Here is an 18,161-nt window from a genome sequence, read left to right on the forward strand (position 1 = left end):
TCTAGAGTTTTAGGAGTGGTAATTTCTTCTAATCCTTTACAAGATATGGTCAGATTAATTTCTTGATGCTCGATGTGATCTTTCACTTCTTGAACATTTTTCTTCTTGATATGTCCTTCTATCTTGATAGTTTGAGGAGTGGTAATTTCGACCAATGAATTAAAAGATATGGTTGGATTCATTTCTTCTTTCTCGATTTGAGCTTTCACTTCTTGCACCTTTTTCTTCTTGATATGTCCTTCTATCTTCAGAGTTTGAGGAGTGGTAGTTCTTGCCAATGCTTTACAAGATATGGTCTAATTCATTTCTTCTTTCTCTAGGGTAGGGTCTTGGCGTATATCTTCTTCTTTTGATGTTTCTTGATCCTTTTCTTCCTCCTCTTCATATTCTATGAAAAATAATTTCTTCTCAGCACACTTATGACCTTTAGTGTATTTGCTATCACAACTGTAACAAATCCCTTTTGCTCTTTTTTCTTCCAATTGTTGTGGTGTAACCCTTGTAGGTTGTGGAAGGCTAGGAGAAAAAACACTTCCATCTTTATAGTTGTGAGGGGTATGCTTCCTGGTTTCCATAATTTTTCTTTCCACTGTGTCACAAAGCCCTTTTACTCTTTCCAATTGCTGTGGTGTTACTCTAAAGAAGGTGTTGCTCTTTGTATCCTCATAATGTGCTATCATTTCCTCCGTGAAAACTGACCACGTCACAAGTTTTTTACGAGAACAAAGCCCTTCATACCATAAAAATTAATCTGGTTCTAAATATGAAGGTTGAATACATACCTTTTGTAACAGTGGTACAACATGTAGATCAAAATATTGCTCCATCTGAAGTATCCAATTTACTGGATCCTTGCCATCGAACTTCCTCATCTTGCTTCTTCTTGATTTTAGGAGCTCGATCTTGAAACGACTATAAATCTGTACTTTCAGATCTTTAAGTTTTGAAATTGCAACCTATAGTAGACCTTGTGTCCGCTTTCCAATGCCACAAGTCTGACCCAAATTGGATTCTCCAAGGAAGAGTTATGTGAAATCTCCCACAGTAAGTTGATTATAGACTAGTTCAGTAGAGCGAACTTGTACGATATGCCACGAGTCACTGTTTTGACCTTTGGATCTGAAAAATGCATACAAGAAACTACAGTCCGTCCTCTTTTTGTACCTTCTTACGAAATTTCTATTAGACTCCGTCTTGCTCGCTGCAGTCAGATTCTCAAAAGTTATTTCCTTGTTATGCGCAGTCACTGATGTTACTCTGGTTCAGAAAAGAGTCATTCTAATTCTTGAGTCCAGAGTTTGACAAAGGGATCTGATTCCGCATCAACACCTGATTCTGTTTCAGATCAGCGCCATAGCATAAAAATGTTGTTAAATTCGTTGCTGGATTTTCTTTCAGAACGACAAAGCGAACAGTTGAAACAAGTGATAACTTCATCAAATAAGTTGCAGGCAGTTCAGTTTTGGTTCCTCTTAAATTGTGCCACCGCTTCTAAAGTTCACCAAAAACGGAGTTCTAATGGCATCCGATCATATGATTTAAAGCAGGGACAGAAGAGAAATGTCAAACTCGATCTGGACGGGTTAATCATTTGAATTTTCGAGCTATTACAATCTTAGAAGTTTCGGGCTAGTTCGATGTCATTATAGTCTCAAATATTATCACAAGTATCGGTCTAATTACAATGGTAAAGGATCTTGGTATGTCTGCAGCAATGAAACCGTGAGATCTCGGTGCTATCTCTATGAATTAGTTTTTGGTACAAGGTCTTGATACAATGAAGAAGTCTTTGGTGCTACCAAAGTAACAAAGTATCTACAATGAGTAGGTTTCGATAAGAATGATTTGGTGTCACTAAAATGTTCACTACATTGAGAAGGGATGGAACTTGGTACAGTTTCCTATGAAGGTATATCAAGTACAAGTCTATGAAACCAGCTCAAGGAATTCAAGTACTGTCAAGATTCACATGTTATTTTAATAAGTCATCAAATTAAAGATTCCAATACAGTGATGGACCACGAGGTGAATTATATATGTTAGTAAAACTTCCAAAGATTTTGCAACAGGTGCTGGCCAATTTTGAAAAGATGAAACTTCTGTTATGGCAAGTTTGTTACACTCAATGTTTTGTCATCCCAACAACTAGGTAGGACGTGTATACATGTGAAATTATTCAAGTTGTGTCACGTTGACAATAGCTCGGCCATCATAAACTGGATGACAGACTTTTAGATGAAAAGGCTCAGTAAAGGTTATATCAAACTTGAGCAGGGTTTGGGGGATTGTTCAAGAATTTGTTACAGGTTACAAGGGCGAAATTGCAGGTTTTAAGGGCGAAATCGTGGTTTTCAAAACTGTGGAGCAGAGCTGGAAACGTGCGCTACGCACTGAGGTGTGCGCTACGCGTTGGCTTCCGCGCTATGCACTCAGTCACAACACCAAAAATTTTGCTCATGCCATTACATTCGCACTGAAGAGGATTTGCAATCGAATTGGACGGAAGAGGATAAAAGATCCTTAATAAGTTAGAGCGTTTTGCTGAGAGATCAGGTGTTGCATTTGAAAAATACCGTTGAACTTGTAACAGAACCGTTGAAGAACTTGTCCAAGAATTTGATTAAAGATCCGTTACGTGCGGCAAGAGGGACTGCAGAATGGCAGCTTCAAAATTCCCTTCGACGTCAGCTTCAACTCCAATCCTTCCCATATCTCAACCTCTACTCTCCAGCCCTGTGGCCCGAGTTTTCCTGTCCAAAGTCTCAGAAGGGATTAAAAATGCAATGTACCATCGTCGGCCATGGCTGGAACTCATGGATCACAACGCCTTCTCCAAACCTAAGTCCCTCGTTGAGGCAACATCCAGAATTCGGAGAAACTGGACCTATTTCCGCATTAATTATGTGATTATGCTCTGTTCCGTGGTAGCCTTCAGCCTGCTTTCGCATCTTGTTTCACTCTTCTTGCTCCTGGTCTTGTTGGGCGGTTGGTCTTTTCTATACTTTTTCTGCACAGAGTCTCTGGTGTTGTATGGCAGAAGGTTCAGCGAGAGAGAAATTCTGGGGATTCTGTCAGTCCTCAGTATCGTGATTGTGTTCTTGACGGATGTTGGGTCCATGCTTATTTCTTCCCTCATGTTTGGTATGGCGATTATTTTTGTGCACGGTGCATTCAGAGCGCACAGAAGCTGAGAAATAGAAGATCGAAATGGATTGTCCAAGCGCTGTGCCAGATGTTACTTTATTTCAGCAAGTAGACATGCAAGCATCCCTCTCGTTGTTATAGATGCTCTTACATCTGGCATAGCAGACTATATTATTGTTGTAACTAGTGTTTCCCTATCCGTTTTATTCAAATCACAAATGTAACGTGGCAATCAGAGATCGAAAGGCTAATTTGAAATGGAGATATTCATCACAGCAGAAGAATAGGATTCGTATCTATTTATGACTTCAGTTAGTAATACAAATGGGGTCTGCACTCCAATTTTAGTCTTTTTGGTTAGTCATTAGAGAATTTCAAGGAGAAGGTTGTTCTCTGTTCTATTTTTAACTTTAGTTGAAACATCTCCTAATTTTGGATCGACCTGTTTCCAAAACATGAGGGATTTTTATTGTATTGTATATGATTTGTAAGGGTTGGAGTGAGAAAAAAAAAATCTGAGAGGTGTGCGTGGGAAAAAAAAAACTGAGTTTCATTGTAGAGCTTTTTGACAGAGATTTTAATGAAAATACATAGCTCTGGCTTCTGAGATTCCTGTGGTATGAAATTTAACATTTGTCTTTTCCTATGTTTCATGTGTAGCTTGTAATGTTTTACATTTAATATCATAATCATTTCTGTTGAATACTTTTAAGTGAGAAAGGCAGAATTCAATTTATTTGCTCTGTCTTGAGGAAGTGTTCATATTTAATGTTTTCTTTTGTTTGACAAGGATCCATCTTCTATGCCCTTGTCGACTTCTCAGCATTCTTGCCATTCCATTTATATCAATTTAATTGTTAAATTTCTTGCCTATCTTGCCTCAGGAGATAATCTGTGTTTTTTATTATATTTCTCTGTTCAAGTTGTCTTTGCCCATGCAGCCCAGAAAACCCAAACATTTATTTAAAACCTCATTTCATATCTCTTTACTAGCCTAAAATCAGTATTCTTTATCGGTCATCTCAGCCCCTTTGAAAACTTGTCTGCCGAGATAGACCCGGAGAGAGCCCTCTCCTGTCCTCGTAGGGCTAGCTACGAGGCTGAGCGTGGTTGCCTCGAGTTTTGCCTTCTTCAGCCTGAGGCAAATTCGAACGCTAACAATTTCAATCCAATCCCCAGAGAGAAATTTATGAAGATTTTCCCCAGGTCACCTGTTTGGAATGTAATTCAGGAGTCTGCAAAAAAACCAACTTCCTCAGATCATATCTCCGCAAATATAGGGCCAAAAGTTCTGAAATTCGGACCCGATGTTTAGCACAATTTCTTCTCAAATGGGTTTTTTTTGCAACTTCTGAAACTTTGCAGGTAAAAAAGTTATAGCGAAAATGCCACAATGACCTGTTTGGAGCAGCGAAACCCTAGAATCCAAAGCTCTGATACCAAATGTTATGAAACCAGCTCAAGAAAATATAGAAAAGATAGATCAACGCCTTAGAATTCAGTCTCTTCGAGGGGGAAACCTCCTTTACATTACATAAATGAACAATTCTTGGATGATACAAATGAAAAGACCTCCTTTCTATATATAGGAGTCTAAGGGGTCATAACATAATCAGAGCCGACATAACAATAATAATGTAAGGGCACCAATAATAACAATAGTGGGCTTCTACATGTGTACATCAATATAATAAGTGGGTTGTACTAATAACAATAAGGAGTTACACTAGTAGTATAGGGGCGTAAAAAAAGAGGATGTAACTATGGATGCAAAACAAGATGTAAAAGTGGATGTAAAAAAAAATGCAAAATTAGAAGCAAAACTAGACACAAACCTCGATGCAACACTTGGCATAAAGGAGATGCAAACAATGCTGGAAAAATGGATGGAAAAAATGATTTAAAAAATTATGCAAAAGAGGATGCAAGAGATGATGTGAAAGTTGATGCAAGTGTAGGCACAAAAAGTGGATGCAATAGAGGATGCAAAAGTTGGTGAAACAAAATTAGGTTCCAAACTTGATGCAAAACATGGTGCAAAGGATGGCACACAACTTGGCACAAAACCTAGCATAAAAAATGGTGTAAAAGTTGGTGCGAAAACTATTACAATACTTGGTGCTAAACTTGGTGTAAGACTTGGTGCAAAATTTAGTGCAAACTTTGCATCAAGTTTTCCACCATATTTGATAAATGGACACAAATAGCACCAAAAATGGGTTATAGATGCAAAAAAGGAAGCAAAAAGGGATGTTAATCACATGGCTTTGTTGTAGTTATGTTTCATATGTGAAGATCACTTTCATAATAGTCTGTACTTATACAAGCGAAAAGTCAAAATTAAAAAGAGACTATCATTTGTAAAGCCAAAAGTAAATGTTTTTCAACTTGTATTATTCTTTCTATAAAAATAAAATAAAGGTAATAATACACAATGAATAGAAGAAATCATCTTCTATGGAAAATATGTCTTTAGGATCTACCCATTAATAGGTAGAGATTCTCTCTTACCTGATAAATCCTGCAATAAAAAGGTTGATGGGCCTATTTGTTCCACAATTTGAAATGGGCCAAGCCAAATTTGTTGGAAATTGGTATGCTTACATTTTTCTTCGTGGGCTTTATCCCATTACAATATTAGGTCTCTGATTTGAAAAGATTTTGAACTTATAGAATTTGAATCAAAGGAAGTCTTGAGTAACTGTTGATGATGTGCATGTGTGATTCTGCCCTTTTCCCTTTCCTCTTCAAGCTTAAGGATTTGTAACTGTCTAACTTGCATAGAAGAGGAGGGAGTTTCTTCAATGAAATAAACTAAGGCTAAAGAGGGAATATCTACATTTGTAGGTAAGATAGATTCTTTCCCATAGACCAAATTGAAAGGATAAGTTCCAATGGTGGCTTTTTGAGTTATTCGATCTACCCACAGATAAAATATCAAAGACTTATGCCAGTTCTTTTGACTTTGGTCAACAGTTCGTTTAATAATCCTTATGAGATTTTTGTTTGTAGATTCATCTAACCCATTTCCATGGGGATAATAGTTAGCAGAGTAATTAAGATTAAAATCTCTTTTTTATGAACAAATTTCGGAGATAATCACAAAAAAATTCATTTGTCGACGCGTTTCGAACCAGCAAGTGTGGTATCGATGAACCACATTTGCTGGTTCAAAAAGTGTCGACAAATGAATTTTGATGTGATTATCTCTGATATTTTTTCATAAAATTGTTTTGGATCCCAAAAGCCTCAATTATTCAATTAAAACCTCTTTTGAGAAAAAATTATGTCATGGCATTGCCTGAAAAATAAGACGTGTTATCAAACATCATGGCAGATGGTAGACCAAATCTAGTTATGATAAATTGATCGATGAATTCAATAATGTTTTCAGAATTGGCTACCTTGAGTGGAATTGCTTCCACCCATTTTGTAAAGTAATTAGTTGCTGTAAGGATGTATCTATGCTGCTTAGAAAAATGAGGAACGATCTCACCTATTATGTCCAATCCCCATTGCTGAAAAGGTTGTTCAATATTGACTGGTTGTAATGGTAATGTGGGTTTCCTTTGTCTCCCAGCAGTTTTCTGACAAACTTTACATCTTCTTACATAACTATGTGTATCTTTGAATAATGTTGGCTAGTAATATCCGGCATGTATGAATTTATGTGCGGTGGTATCTCCTCCAAAATGTCCACCAACTGGTCCATCATAAAGTTTCTGCAAAACCTTGTCTTCTTCAGATTTTTCAAAACATCTAAGTAAAATAGAATCATAATTTATTCTAAATAGCACATCATTGACGATTTGATATTGTCTAGATTTTAGCCTCAAGGCCCTTCTCTTCTTGTAATTTAATTACGTTGGGGCATATCCTTTTTTTTAAGTAAAATATGATATTAGCATATCTTGACTCAGTGTCAATAAGGCTTACCTCATAGACTTGTACATCATCACCTGAGTCTTGTAGTGCTAATAGATTAGATGCTCCTGCTAACATCTTGAAAAAACCTTGACCTTTTATAATTTTTGTTGGTCTGATTTCAATGTCATATTCTTACTGAGTTGTTACCAAATTTTCTCTCTTCTCACCTACATCCCCTTGTATTAACAGATTTCTCACTGTTGAGAATAGCACTATTACTTTGGTGTGGGTTTTTAGGAGAAAAGGTCTAAAGTGTTTTATTGATTTGACAACAACAAAAGCTTGTTTTTCAACATCTAAGTAATTCAATTCAGTCCCCTGTAAATTGGAGCTAAAGAAAGAGCTTGTGGCTTCAACTTTTTCTTCACTGACTTGTGTCAATATGGTTGCATATGATTTCTCGGAAGAAAAAGTATATAAAATGAAATGATTTGAAAAATTCGGGGTTGCTAAAGATGGAAAATTTATGATTGCTTGTTTGATCAAGTTAAAAGATTCTGAGTATCCCCATTTAAACAAAGAATTTTTCTTTATCATAGATTGAAGAGGCAAAACAATTCTTGAGAAGTCAAGAACAAATATTTTAACAAAATTTATCTGACCTAGGAAAGATTGCATTTATTTTTTGTTATGAGGTAAAGGTATTTCAGAAATTTCTCTTATTCTATCAGGGTCTATGTGAATCCCTGCTTTGGACACAATGAATCCTAGAAGCTTTCCTTCACTTAACGTGAAGAAAGATTTCTTAGGGTTAAGAGAAATTCCATACCTTTGGCAACGCTAAAATATTTGTTTTAAATCTCTTAGATGATTGTTGCACTTTTTGGCATATACAATTATGTCATCTAAGTAGATCACTACTGATTTGTTTACTAAACCTTTGAAGGCTGTGTCCATGGCTCTCTTTAAAGTAGCACCAGCATTAATTAGTTCAAATGGAATCTTTTGATAAGCATAAGTGCCCCATTTTGTTTTGAATGTAGTTTTCAGCTGGTCATTTGGACGTACTACGATTTGATTATAACCTGAGAATCCAGGAAAGGCATTAGTTCTGCGCCTGCAACTGATTGTAATATATGCTCCATAGGAGGAAATGGGAAATTGTCCTTTTGGAAAGCTTTGTTGAGGATGCAAAATTCTATACATATCCAAATATCGTCATTCTTCTTTTTGACTAGGACAAGATTAGAGATCCACCAGGAATGTCTGACAGGGAAAATAATCTTGGCTTTCAACAATTTGTTTAATTCAGATTTAATCTGGTTTTCTAAATTAGGATGGATTTTTCTTAATTCCTTCTGAACAGGTTTCTCATTAGATGTCATGGGGATAATATGTTGAATAATAGAAGTGTTGTATGTTTTAAGATCTTCATAGTTCCATGCGAAGAAATTCTTGTATCTCTTCAACAACCATGTAAAGGTTGTTTTTTCATCTGATGTAAGCTCGAGACCTAAATTAATATTTTGAGATTTCAGGTCGGTTCCAAGGTTAATCAATTCAAGCCTCAGAGTAGAACTCTGAAGTTTTGAATTGGTGGTTTTTTAAAATCTGTCTTTGAGGTCATATAAATATTCCAACTTAACTATAGAGTTTGGTATAGAATTATTGGTTGTTTCTTGTTTAAGTTGGTTATAATTCTGGTCTTCGTCAGCTATTTGGTCATCATTAGAGCCTTCTGATGTCAAAAATCTTATGATATATGGGTCGTTATTAAAGACTCTCCAGTTGGTGATATTATTGGGAATAGAAGGCCTAAAAATCAATTCAATAGAAAAGTGATCAGGGCTATAATCTTCTGGTGGAATAAGCTTGGAAGCAACATTAGCTAGGAGATCGACATTGGCATTTTGGAGTCTTGGAATAGGGGAAATATTAAACGTTGTAAAGTGGGAAGTCAGGTCTTGGACCAACAACTGATAGTGTTTCAAATGTCCTGACAGATAGTGTATAGTATTTCTTACCTATTTTATCACAATTTCTGAAGCTCCAAACACTTTGAGGTGTTTGATATTAAGGCCAGTGGCTTTATAAAAACCTTGAACTAATGCTTCATATTTTGTAGTGTTATTTTTGCAATCAAATTCAAGTCGACATGCTAACATAGTCTTTTCTCCTTCAGGGCTAACTAATATGCATCATGCTCCTGCTCCATCATTGGATTTAGATCCATCAAAAAATAATTTCCAAATTAAAGAGCTAACTACAGGTTTAGCTACAAAATCTACCCATTTAGAAGTGTCTACTAGGGAAAAAATTTTGACTTGGGATACAACAGATTTTTCCAGGAAAGGTGAAGTGTAAGCATTGAACTTTCTAGAAATGATTCTACTGAGTAATTACCAATGATATTGTTACTATACATGACTGGTTCATTTTCTCCTTTTATCTCTTTGGCTATGTACTTTTTATTTTTTTCGTGATTAACCCTTATTTTATTTGGCTTTCCATTATAGGGAAGCCACATGTGAGACCAGTCAGTTGCAAAATAACCATGAAGTTTTTTGATCAATCTCTACTAGGGATTAAGCCATAGAACTCACAAATATTAGCCACAATAATGTCAATGACATGACAAAATTTAGGGTTTGACAAAAGTCTGATGGTTACTTGATTAAGTTCCCCAACAACTTTGACTTGAGATCGATCTAACTATACTATATGTACAACAAATTTTTGGGGATGAACATTCAACTTTGCACGAACTATTCTAGGTAATATGTTAGATGAAGCTCTTGAATCAACTAAACAGTTGCGTAAATTCTTATTAAAAACTTTGAAAGTAAGGAGGAATGGAGGAGTATGATATTTAGATCTTCCTCCAATCAAAGTGATGTCAGTTGGATCAATTTTGTTTAAAGAGGTGCTAGGGGGCCTTCCCATTTCTTGGGTGGCTTGTGAGATCCTGGTGGCAAGAAGAGGTGCAGTAGGTACTGCTTTGAGTTCTTTAAGGAGTAGGTTCTGGTAATGTTTCAATTTGTTAAGTGTTGGGTGTAGGAATTGCACTTGAGCAAACTCCTCAACACTTAATTGTCAACCCGAGGTTTCGTAAACTTAGAGACGAAGCATAGGCAATGACAGAAATGGTATGAACTTTTCCTATTTCTAATCCTAGTTATTAAAGGAAATTCTTTGTAGAATTAGATAGAAAACAATTGGAAAGGAAACTAACACCAAGGAAACTCTAGCACTGGAATGTGAATGACAATTTGCAAGTAAATCAAGTAAAGAAATTCCACACAACAAAAACAATATTAAATGCTGGAATGAAATGCTATGTTCATCTTCAGATGGATGGTAAACAGTCTAACAAGTGGTCCCTTATAGAATTCTGCCTTCCTTTTGATATTTCTCCCACACAAACAACCTGCCCTTACACGGTTGTAATCTGCTGGCACTACTGTAGGTACAATATTTCTATTTAAGAGTATATTCAATCTTCCTTACTGAAGACTTATGTTTGAATGAAGGTTCTCTAGGTTGCAGGTCTTGGAGCACTATGTTCCTATGTCAAGAGACTTGCTCTTGCACCGAAGCAGAGTCCCCTTCACTCAGTTTCTGAATTACTTTCGAAAGTTGAAAGATGTGCCGAAAAAGAATTGCAACTGTAAATGAAATTCTGAAGTAAAATAGCTGCGAAAAGGAAAATTCTTCAACTCATTAAATTTCAAATGGGAAATAAACTTCATGAGATAAAAACACTTACAAAAGAATTAATCAATAGCATAAGCACTTTGCATGTGTCAACCATTTTTGTTTCTTCACCCATAATAATGATATTCTTTGCAAGTATAATATGGCAGTTTAATATAATTGCTTCTAGATCTTTTAGATATGAACTTTTAATACCAAAAAATAGTTACCTGATTAATCGATCCATTCACTTGCGAAATAATGGGAAATAAGATGCAGGTAAGTAATTCGCTATTTGTTGCAATGAATGACTAAGCCAAGGTGCAACCAACATCATGAACTGGTGCAGGAAAGAGTTCCTTGCGTGATCCACTTCAAAAATGAATTAAGACAGAAAACAAGAGTAAAGTAAATGCGTGAAAGATATCTTATAAACAAAAGTAAACAAAACTACTTTGAAAACCATGGATCCGTTCCACACATAGGCTACAAAAGATAATTTAATCTAGAAATTAAATATTAGTGATTAAACGATTACATCACACAGATGCAAAGAAATAACCACACCGTCTTTCCAAATAACGAAAGCGAGGGGGGCAACGAGTTGGGTTGGCCAGGCCCTGGCCAACCAGCTTGTTCCCCTTCTAAGGAATGATATTGATCAGCACTTCAAATAATACATCAAAAATGAAATTAAACACCGCGTGTGCAAACCATAATGATTCTCTTGTATTTACATGATTCGGAAAATTACATTACAGAGCAGTGCAGCCCCAGAGCAAGGAAATAACTAGATTACATAAACCAAAATAATAACCAATGGTTCTCTAACTTCCTATCTACAATCTACATCATATATATCCTTCGGCTCTAGGCTATTTACACTAATTACAGATAATTCTTGTTCAAGCCTCTCGGCTGAACAGACTTAGAAAACCGAATTACAAACTTGGCCAGTGGTTATAACACACACGAGCTTTGTTGGGATATAATCTGTCTTTGGAGAAAAATCCTTGGATGCACACCACCTGCTTCAGTTCATCAACAGTTAGACTTGGAGTTGAAGATCGAGATCCGTCCTCGTTGAAGATAGATCTCGGAAATCTTAGACAGTGGCAGTGTAGGAATCTTCCTGCATTAGTCAACTCATACATTATTAACACTATGTTCCCCAATTACTTCTAGGAAATAAATATGAGTTGCAAGAAATATGTAAATAACGCAAAATCTATATAAAAATATTAATAAATCGTTGTAACAAATCTTAATATAAACTATGAGCATGTGTAGGAAAAGGGTAACCATCTTGTACTAGTGCAGGAAAGAAGGGTCTTATATTAAGGTAAAACAGAGGTTGATATTGATGGAAATGGGGTAAAAAATAGGGCAATTTAGGATACCAAAATCCTCCCATCCCTACATGCTTATGTGTCCTCACACAACGTTTTAACTCTGAAAAAAACCTTCAAAAAAATGAGTGGTTGCTCCTCAGTTCTGTACTTCAATGTTTATTCCTGTGCTTACTATATTTCGCTTCTTGTCTCAGCCTTTTCGTAGCTGCTTAGTTACCTTCTTTAGGTGTCTATAGAATCTGGAAGCCCGGTATTTCCACACCTTTACTTGCTGCTTCTACTTTTTTACTTCTGCCAGTAATTCCACCTCATTCTGTTTCTATCAACTCTGATCTTTCATGACCTAGTCTAAAACTTCCAAGTCATGGACTTGTTGCTCCAAGTCCACTATTATGCTATTAAGGAAGAGAGTGGACAGTGTTGTACTGAGATCTACGGGTGTGACACCTTTTCTGCCACGGACTCAACATCAAAGTCAAGACTATCAAAAGCCAGTCGTAAGACATCGCCGAGGGTTTCTATGCTTGGGGTTTTGCTGTCACTGAGGGTTTGGATACCCTCACCAATCTCTATGCCAGGGGTTTCAGTACCCTGTGTGCCTAATTCCTTCGGGCTCTTAACAACTTGCTCTCCCAGCTTCTCAGGGAATTCCACAGCTTGTACTTCCAAATTAGTAGAGGTTTCGATTCCTCGTTCCTCTACCACCACAGGGACTTTAGTACCCTATCCTTCGAACACCGTAGGGTCTTCAATGCCCCGATCTTCAGAAATCGTAGGGTCTTCAGTACCCCGATCATCACAGTTTGCAGGGTCTTCAATGGCCTTCAAAAAATATAGGGTATTCAATGCCCTAGTCCATGAAATCATTAAGGGTCTCCACATCTGGTTCACTAAAATTATTAGGAGGCTCTTCATGTTGTTCTTCTCTATCCTCCTCTACTTGGACTTCACCGGTGTTTGGTGTCGACATCGTTTTCCTACTCCTTAGCCTGTTGAAAAAATTCTGTAATATAAATAGTAAATCTCACCATTTCCTAACTAAGGCGGTTTGTGGCAGTCCATTTTGCTAATCAACCTCAATCCTCTTATCAACCATGAACCACTCTCAACGCTTCTTTGTCAACCACTTTTTCTTAAACCAATTCTCACCTGTAAGTGGCAGGCCCGTGGCTTGAGAAATGAACTCTTTATTGATTTTAAATTTTAACGACCCGACCCTAACTCGGCCTTCCTCGAACGTTCTTGCAAACTATAGCACTACACCCATGTCGAATCCATCAAACTTTTGGAGAAATGGCAAGAATCCAGATTCTAAAAATAGTGCAAGATTGTTCCTGTATTTGGCAGTTTGTTCAATCTCCTGTAGCGACAGTGGTTCACTCCTCATGGGTGCCATTTCAAACCTCTTCCACTTCACTGATCACACCCTCGAAAGAATTTCAGGGTAACTCCAACATTCACCGAGAATTCTATGCCAGAGGTTCCTCAACTTCCATCTTTGTGGACCTACTTACCCGGCTATGATGGAACAGTCCTTCCACTTTGGGTGTAAATTCCAGTCAGTTCATTATAGGTGAGTCATGATGATTGATGCAGTGGCGGTATAGGCAGCGGTGACGCAACAACTAGAATGATCAGATCATAGGTAGGTTAAAGATGGTCGGATAGTGTGGAATGATTGCAAAGAGGATGAGTTTAGGTTATCGGATAGAGTACCCTTCCACAGTCAGCATCATAATTTAATCAGATTTATTTTTAGCATTTATTAAGAAAAAATAGATTTCAGCCTTACACATCTTTCATTTTAAATATTTGTCCCTAGATTAGTAATTAATGAAACAAAGCATCAAATAAAACATGGAATGAGTTACCATATAAACACATGTACAAAAAATACAGGCCCATAAATCTTTGATAAACCATTTCAGGATTGTGTAAATTTCTTCCAAATTCAATTGTATTTCTGTACCAGACGTTCTTGCACTACTATGCTTGCACTGCACTGTGCTTGCAACAGAGATTTTTACCAAATAGAAATTTTGATAGGACATACTTTTGTAGCTAGACTTTAAAAATTTTGCCTTATTATACAAGAAAAATGTATTCACCATACTTTGGTGCTTCTCGACATGCCTTTTGAATGACTACATCAAATTCTTCAATCAACTTATGAGGGAATAAACAAGTGGGAAAGGGGTAAAAAAAATCAAAATGGGAAGGAATATTATAGCAGGGATTTCAGAACAATATCACCAAGGGGGATAAACGAAATGGGATGTGGGAAACAATTCAAGGGAAAAGAGGGATTTTACGAATTGGGTAAGGGTAGTTTCTTGGAAGAAAGAGGAAGGTAATTTATTGGGGAATTTAGAAAAGAACTAGTGGGAAATTTTGAAATGGGAAATAGAACAATATTTTTACCTTGAAATTTGCCTGCACAGGTGTAGGAAAAATAAATACAGCGGGAAGTAAGGTTTACTTGGATAAAAATGTCCATGCTAGTTACCCCAAACTTTGGTAAGTGCTCGGTTTCATGAACCTACTTATTCTTGGTGGCAACTAAGCATATCTAAAAATCAAGTAACATTCCCTTTTTATGAAAATATTGATCTTCCTAATAGCATGCTCATTTTTAGGTTGATCCTTCTGCAACTATGTCAGTCAACTGATTTTCACAATTACAGGAAAAAAAAATAATTATTTTTATACTTTTATCTTTTGTCATTTTTTTCTTTTTCTTTTTTTTTTTATTTTTAAATAAGGACAAGAAGGAATCAATTCTTCAACAGGTTAGTTCTATCACCTACCAACACCTTTTAAAATGGCTATTGGACTTGCTTCATAAAATCTACTTTAGTAAGGGGCTGAAAATATACCTTCAATCTATGCTCGTTTACTAGGAACACAAAATCCCATCCATCAATAGTTTTGATTTCTACCACTCCATTTTTGAGAACTTTGACCACCTCATAGGGTCCCATCTAGCATGTATGGAATTTTCAATTAAAATGTTTGAATCTTGAATTGTAAAGGAGCACCCAATCACCTGGTTGGAATTGTGTTTTTTGAATAGACTTGTCATGCCACTTCTTGTGCTATTGTTGAACCATGATGTTCTGTTGAACAACATCCCTTTGAATTTCATCTAACTCGTTCAATTATAGAAGGCACTATTGCTGTGCTCAGAGAGATCTAGCCCCAATTGGACTGCAGTCCGGAAAGTCTTGATCTGGCATTTTGTTATCACCAAAATATGACCCTAATAGGCTGCTCATCAAGTCAATCTTAGTGTAACTCTTTGAAACCAATCTTTTGGCTGAGGCTTAGCTTCCTCAGCTTGAGAGGGCTCTCTCGAGGGTTAATGATATTGATTAAAGATATAGATAGATGGCTAACTCTATGGTTTGTGATTTTATATGTTTATAGGTTGAATGATGGAGACTTGCTACCATTGGGTTATCGAGTCAGTGATAGAGATAAAGATAACAAATATATTTTCTTATAAAACTGAGGCTTGTATATACTTCAATGAAAAAGTAACACATTCAGGAAAGTCTCAATAACTTGAAGTTCATAGAAGTCAGAGTTGCCATGTGGGCATGAATTCTGAGTGATGATACATCAAGGTATTCAAAAGGAAAGTATTACAAGTGATTCATCAAAGTTTAAGACTTAAAGGAAGTCAGAGCATGAATTACCATGAATTCTGAGTAATAAGTATTAAAACATTGAAGAAAAATATCCCAAGATAGGACCCAAGAAATCAATTCACCGTAGTTTAACACTTAAAGGAAGTCAGAGCATGTTCCTCCATGAATTCTAGGAAATAAGTGTTAATAATATGGAAGTAAAATATATCAAAGATAAAAGATAAAGCTCACTGAAGTACACTAAGAAATCTCAGCTTCAAAAAAGATAAATTGCCTATGTATACATTAGTCCCTTCCTAGCATTTACATAAAAATGGACAAAAATGTATAACTGATTGAATTAAAAATTAGAAAACATCTATTTGGCCATGGATTCAAAGTAGTCTTTAACAAAACATCATAATCAGCTAAACATGGAAGTCAAGGCACTTGGAGTTTAGGTTAATAAGTGAAACAGTAACACAGTGAATAAACACAGTGTACAAGCATGTGAAGGAAGTTAGAGCATTTTCCAATGAATTATAAGTAACACATGCCCATACCACTGCAAGTAAGTAATTATAGAGGGCCATAGAAACATCTAACACATAAACCCCTTGTGAACCTTGAGTAGTAAAACCGATCTCTGTATTAAGTTGAAAAACATGGAGTCTGCTCCCATAACACAACTTATTTTGCTAATGCCAATGCCCCCCTTTAGGATTCGACCTCGTGCTTCATATAGATTCTTTACAACCTTGGATTATTTGATCCATCCTTAGGAGAATTCGAATTTCTAACACCTATCTACTCATAAAACAAATTCTTAATTACAAGCTGACAGCTAACTGTCTTTTAGGAGTCCTAAGACAAATAGGAATGAAACTCATAAAACATGTTTCAACAACCTTATCTAAGACTTAAATACATTATTCAATAGCTGTTAATCCATGTATTCAACCTTTATGATGCCTCCAACATTGTTACCAATCCTGCTGATCCGTGACCTACCTATCCAGAAACTGTCTTTGAACAACATGTAAAATTGGAAAATTCTGATTTCTGAAAATATGGCTTCAAAGAAAGCCTTGTTTCTCTCAACTGGTAACTCTTTTGAAGAAACTAAAAGAGGTTATTATAGCCTAAGATTTTAGGAAGATAAACCTCTTTCATAATTCTAAAATACATTTTAATTTGGCCAGAAACGGATCATGAAGTGAACTATTAAAACAAAAAAAAACAAAGTTTTTCTCACAATGACTTTAGTAGTTTTGTAGCGCAAGTTGGGTCATCACTTTCTCCCACCTAATAAAGAATTTAAAGAAACTGAGAGAGGTTTTTGTATCTAAGTATGTTGGGAAGAAAAACCTCTTTAATTTTTAAAAAATGATTTCTCTATTGCTCAGGAACGCTCTTGGAAGTTGACTACTAAAAAAAAAAAAAAAAAAAAAAAAAAAAAAAGAGCATACACAACAATTTTGTAGCGCAACTCACCTTTTTTGAACTAGCTGCACTACGGAACTACGGATTCCTGTGTGATTGCAAAAATTTAACCCTAAACTTAATATAATGACTTATAAATGGAAAATGTGACCTATTTGACCATGAAGTGAACCTAAAGGACTTTATATGGAAATGAAAGATGACATGTTAAGACTTCAAACCCTATCACTTACCCTTTTATCAAGACTAAAATGACCTTTAGACCTCCTTTAAATCATGACCAGAAGTAGATTTGACACAATGATGTTTTGAGAATTTTTTGGGTGATAATAGTGGATCCACTAGGGATAGTGTGCCCCAGTGGTACACTAAGAACTAGTAGCTCCAATGCTGCTATGCATCCTTTAGAATAAAACTCTGAAATTTTGCCAAGCTTCTCCTCAAGCTTTAATGGCCTTCACCTTAGGCTCAAGCTTGATGATCATTGCAGAAGAAACAAAACTATATCTAGTGAAAGGATGCTCACTCAACTTTGATCTTATTCACATACTCCTACCTACCCTATCAGCTGCAATCTCCATTTGTAGCTCAAGGAACATGAAACTTCCAATGAAACCAGTCATTGATCTGATCTGATACTTGAATCTCTTGACTGTGCTTGAAGAAAAAATAAACATGATACTGAAATAATCGAGGCGGCATGAGATGTAATTAATCTTCAAGATGAAAATATAACTGGAAATCTGAACAACAAATCTTTTCCATGTAATCAGCTATAGGGTCAAAAAAGACATGATTAGTTTGATTATTCCCATAACATTTTGGTTATTCAAATGGATCTTCAAAAACAATGTATTCTTCCTTAATCACAAAAAAGAAAGGAAGCAACACCCTCTCTTTGTGTTCTTCCATAGAAATCTTTTGAAAAGAATGATCATGATCATGAAGACTATATGATTGAATTTGACCTTGTAAACCCTGAATGTTTTTCTCAATGTTCTTAGCAACTTCATCCAAAAATTTCATCTTATCT

General features: G+C 36.0%; 1 pseudogene; it reads left to right on the forward strand.

Moving 5' to 3' along the window:
- Positions 1-2,468: 2,468 nt before the first annotated feature.
- On the forward strand, positions 2,469-3,191 carry LOC149174814 (PRA1 family protein B3 pseudogene; annotated as a pseudogene).
- Positions 3,192-18,161: the final 14,970 nt, after the last annotated feature.

The sequence above is a fragment of the Pinus tabuliformis genome, chromosome 4_1 (assembly GCF_031772625.1).
Source record: "Pinus tabuliformis cultivar Carrire ecotype Pingquan chromosome 4_1, CPIR1, whole genome shotgun sequence".
NCBI lineage: Eukaryota > Viridiplantae > Streptophyta > Pinopsida > Pinales > Pinaceae > Pinus > Pinus tabuliformis.